A 5,911-nucleotide genomic window follows, 5' to 3' on the forward strand; every position below is an offset into this window, starting at 1 on the left:
CACTGCTGGGCATACACACTGAGGAAACCAGAAGGGAAAGAGACACGTGTACTCCGATGTTCATCACAGCACTGTTTATAATAGCCAGGACATGGAAGCTACCTAGATGCCCATCAGCAGATGAATGGATAAGAAAGCTGTGGTACATATACACAATGGAGTACTACTCAGCCATTAAAAAGAACACATTTGAATCAGTTCTAATGAGGTGGCTGAAACTGGAGCCTATTATACAGAGTGAAGTAAGCCAGAAAGAAAACCACCAATACAGTATACTAACGCATATATATGGAATTTAGAAAGATGGTAACAATAACCCTATGTACAAGACAGCAAAAGAGACACTGATGTATAGAACAGTCTTATGGACTCTGTGGGAGAGGGAGAGGGTGGGAAGATTTGGGAGAATGGCATTGAAACATGTGTAGTATCATATATGAAACGAGTTGCCAGTCCAGGTTCGATGCACGATACTGGATGCTTGGGGCTGGTGCACTGGGACGACCTAGAGGGATGGTGTGGGGAGGGAGGAAGGAGGAGGGTTCAGGATGGGGAGCACATGTATACTGGTGGCAGATTCGTTTTAATGTTTGGCAAAACTAATACAGTGTTTGAGGTTTAAAAATAAAATAAAATTAAAAAATAAAAGTGCAAAGGGACTTTGCAGGTGTGATTAAATTAAAGATCTTGAGATGGGGAGATTATTCTGATTGAGTCATAAAATTAGTCAAAAGTGTCATTTTAAAAGGGAGTCAGAGGTAGATTTGACAGTGGAAGTGGCAGGTTATATGACTATAGAAGCAGGGATTGAAGTGATGTAGTCACAAGCCAGAAAATAACAGCAGCCATCAGAGGCAAGGAATAACTTCTCTGGAGTTTGCAGAAGGAACCGGTTCTGCTAACAACTTGATCTTAATAAGACACATTTTATGCTTCTGCTCTCCAGAACTGTAAGAGAATACATTTTTGTGGTTTTAAACCACTTAGTCATGGTAATTTGTTACAGCAGCAACAAGGAATTAATACAAAAGGTCAATTTTCAATTTTTTCTCTTGATTTCCAATTGATCCAAAATCATCAAAGCAAATAATTCTCATGATGTTTTTATTGAATTCTCAGATATTTATGGAATATATATTTTTAAATTTCTAGTATCCCCACTCTATTCTTTTTAACATTTACTTATTTTTTTTTTAATATATTCATTTAAGATAATGCTTTTATTGTTTACTTTTTACTCAGGCAATATAAAAAATAAACATGAAAGTGCACTAAAAACTGAAAGTACAACTGTCAGAAGTGATTAGACGTTGGAGAGTGTGTAGAGAGTAGAGAACCCTCCTACACTGTTGCCAGGAATGTAAATTAGAACAGTCACTGGGGAGAACAGTATGGAGGTTCCTCACAAAACTAAAAGTAGAGCTATTGCATGATACTGCAATCCTACTCCTGATCATATATCCAGCGAAAACCACAATTTGAAAAGATACATGTGCCCCAATGTCACTGCAACACTATTTGCAATAGCCAGGACATAGAATTAACATATATGTCCATTGACAGATAAATCAGATATATATAATTTCAGTTCAGTCACTCAGTTGTGTCCGACCCTTTGTAACCCCATGGACTGCAGCACGCCAGGCTTCCCTGTGCTTGCTCAAACTCATGTCCACTGAGCCAGTGATGCCATCCAATCTCCTCATCCTCTGTCATCCCCTTCTCCTCCTGCCTTCCATCTTGTCCAGCATCAGGGTCTTTTCCAGTGAGCCAGCTCTTTGTATCAAGTGGCCAAAGTATTGAAGCTTCAGCGTCAACTTCAGTCCTTCCAATGAATATACAGGACTGATTTTCTTTAAGATCGACTGATTGGGTCTCCTTGCAGTCCAAGGGACTCTCAAGAGTCTTCAACACCACAGTTCAAAAGCATCAATTCTTCAGCACTCAGCTTTCTTTACAGTCCAACTCCCACATCCATACATGACTACTGGAACCATAGCTTTGACTAGACAGACCTTTGTCAGCAAAGTAATGTCTCTGCTTTTTAGTATTCTGTCTAGTTTGGTCATAGCTTTTCTTCCAAGGAGCAAGCGTCTTCTAATTTCATGGCTGCTTTCACCGTCCACAGTGATTTTGGAGCTCCCCCCCAAATCAAATCTGTCACTGTTTCCATTGTTTCCCCATCTATTTGCCATGAAGTAATGAGACTGGATGGCATGATCTTAGTTTTTGGAATGTTGAGTTTTAAGCTAACTTTTTCACTTGAAATTATCATACTAAGTGAAGTAAGCCAGACAAAGCCAAATATATGACATCAATTATGTGTGGAATCTAAAAAAAAAAAAGATACAATTAAACTTATTTACAAAGCTGAAATAGATTCATAGACATAGAATATAAAACGGGATAGGGGAAAAGTTGGGGGGATAAATTAGGAATTTGGTAATAACATATAAATACTACTATATAAAATAGATAAACAACAAGGACTTATTGTATAACACAAGGGACTATATTGAATATCTTTTAATAACTTACAAAGGAGAAGAATCTGAAAGAGAATATAACTGAATTAATTTTCTGTACACATGAAAGTAACAACTTTGTAAATCAACTGTACTTCCATAAATAAAAAATAAATGACCAGCATTAATATTTGGTGAACACTTCCATAGATATGAAGGTAGATAACTGGATAGATGAATATGTAGAAAAGTTTTTTTCTTTTTATTGAAGGAAAATCATATTTTCCATGGATTTTAAAATGAAAATTACATTATATCAGTAGTTTTCAAACTTTTAGGTCTAAGAACGCTTTGAAAGTGGAAAGTAAAAAGTGAAAGTGTTAGCGGCTCAATCGTGTTTGACTCTGTGTGACTCCATGGACTATCGTCCACCAGGCTCTTCTGTCCATGGAATTCTCCTGGCAAGAAGACTGAAGTGGGTTGCCATTTTCTTCTCCAGGGGATCTTCCTGGCCCAGGGATAAAACCTGAGTCTTTTGCACTGCAGGCAGTTTCTTTACCATCTGAAGTACCATTTAGCATACTTAAAATCTACTGAGAAGTTCCAAAAGCTTTGGTTTACACGGTTTGTATCTTTTAATACTTAACTGGATTAGAATTTAAAACTGAGATAATTTTCAAATATTTTCCGATTAGTTTAGTTAAAAGTAATAGTAAAATCCATGACTTGTAACCTAAATAAACATATTTTGTGAAAAGCATTGCATTTTCCAAAACAAAAATTAAATAATCAGAGGAAAAGTATTATTCTATACTTTTGCAAATATATTTAGTGTAATGCTTAATACAAGACAGATGGATTCTTATATCTACATCTGTATTCAATCTGTTGCAAATTGTTGCTTTGGTTGATATATAGGCATTCTAGCCTCACAAAGAATGTAGTTGGAAAGAAAGGACTAGTTTAGTAGCTTTTTAAATACAGACAAATTGGACAAATAGTAATTCCTTAAAGTTTAGTTGCAAAGAGGAATCTGAAACTATGTTAATGGTTGCTACTGCTGTGGCTGCTGCTGCTAAGTCGCTTCAGTCGTGTCTAACTCTGTGTGACCCCATAGATGGCAGGCCACCAGGCTCCCCCATCCCTGGGATTCTCCAGGGAAGAACACTAGAGTGGGTTGCCATTTCCTCTCCAATGCATGAAAGTGAAAAGTGAAAGTGAAGTTGCTCCGTCATGTCCGACTCTTTGTGACCCCATGGACTGCAGCCTACCAGGCTCCTCTGTCCATGGGCTTTTCCAGGCAAGAGTACTGGAGTGGGTTGCCATTGCCTTCTCACTACATACTCCGTTATATTAAAATTCCATTGGTCTTTCTTGCACTTTGAATGGATATTCTACTTGTGCATGATTTTATAACATCGTGCGTTAACTACTTGAAAAATGTTAGTTCATTGGTTAAATAAATCTTTTAAATGTTTACATATTTTACTATATTATATATATATTTTTTATTTTTGACAAACTTTTATTTTTTATTTTTTTTAATTTTATTTTATTTTTAAACTTTACAATATTGTATTAGTTTTGCCAAACATCGAAATGAATCTGCCACAGGTATACCCATGCTCCCCATCCTGAACCCTCCTCCCTCCTCCCTCCCCATACCCTCCCTCTGGGTAGTCCCAGTGCACCAGCCCCAAGCATCCCAGAATATTGGAAATAAAAGCAAAAATAAATAAATGGGACCTAATTAAACTTAAAAGCTTCTGCACAATAATATATTTAAAAAAAAATTCATTGATATAACTACTTAATTCATCAGACAGTATTGGGAAATTCTGAAGCTTATCATAGAGAAGGTAAATTTACTAAAACTGCAATTTTTCTTAGGAAACTTGAGTTTTATCATTATCAACAGATATTGTTAATGCTTAACTTAAAATAATAAGCTTACTTTGTTAATTTTTGAGAAAATACTGTAAAATACACAACTCTAAGTAATTATAGGTTATCTTTTAGTCATTTTTCACATCATAGTTTCATTGTAGCTGCTTCAATTAGCAACTTAAAAGATGCACATGATCTTTTCCTCAAATAAGTTATTGTACTTTATTGTGCAGCATGTATCAATAGTATGTAGTATGTAACAGACTTGCTTTATGTATACTTCACCTTTTATACATAGAAAATTAGAGTTTCACACACAAGGATTGAGAATTTTGAAAAATGAATTCATTTTCCTGCACCATTTAAGGATATTTCTGTGTCTATTTGTACTTTGAGTCCATAGTGGAGTAGAATAAAATGAACAAATACAATTTGGGGCCATTGCCATAAGCTTCATCCATTCTGACCTTTGTATCATGAGTGCAAACATCACCACAGTGAAAAAGACAAATGGCTTAGTTTAGGTTAAAAAAATAAATAAATAAATCTAGATATTATGGAAAACTGAAAGGATTGTGAAGATACTCAGGGATCTGGATAAATTTGAATAATATCTGTATTACAGTTCAATCAATTTAAAAGAAAAAACATAGAGTGAAACTAGACCAGAAACTGACTGTGGCTCAGGTCACAAACTCCTTATTGCAAAACTCAGACTTAAATCAGAGAATGCAAAGAAAATCACCAGGGCATTCAGGTATGATCTAAGTCAAATCTCTTGTGACTATACAGTGGCAGTGATTCAAGGGATTAGATCTGATAGAGTACTGGAAGAACTATGGACAGAGGTTTATAACATTGTACAGGAGGCAGTGATCAAACCATCCCCAAGAAAAAGAAATGCAACAAGGAAAAATTGTTGCCTTAGGAGACCTTACAAACAACTGAGAAAAGAGAAGTGAAAGGCAAAGGAGAAAAGGAAAGATATATCCATCTGAATGCAGAGTTCCAGAGAAGAGCAAGGAGAGAGAAGAAAGCCTTCATAAGTGATCCATGCAAAGAAATAGAGTAAAACAATAGAATGGGAAAGACTAGAGATCTCTTCAAGAAAGTTAGAGATACCAAGGGAACATTTCATGCAAAGATGGGCTCAATAGAGGACAGAAATGGTATGAACCTGAAGAACCAGAAGAGATTAAGAAGAAGTGACAAGAATACACAGAGGAACTTAATATCTTCTTAAAAAATATATCTTTTAAGATTAAAAAAAATTATCTTAATGATCTGGATAACCACTATGGTGTGATCACTCACCCTGAGTCAGACATCCTGGAATGTGAATTCAAATGGGACTTAGGAAGCATCACTATGAACAAAGCTAGTGAAGGTGATGGAATTCCAGCTGAGCTTTTTCAAATTCCAAAAGATGATGCTGCTCAAGTGCTGCTCAATATGTCAGCAAATTTGGAAAACTCAACAGTGGCCATAGGACTGGAAAATGTCAGTTTTCATTCCAATCTCAAAGAAGGGCAATGCCGAAGAATGTTGAAACTACTGCA

The sequence above is a fragment of the Bubalus kerabau genome, chromosome 9, assembly GCF_029407905.1.
Source record: "Bubalus kerabau isolate K-KA32 ecotype Philippines breed swamp buffalo chromosome 9, PCC_UOA_SB_1v2, whole genome shotgun sequence".
NCBI lineage: Eukaryota > Metazoa > Chordata > Mammalia > Artiodactyla > Bovidae > Bubalus > Bubalus kerabau.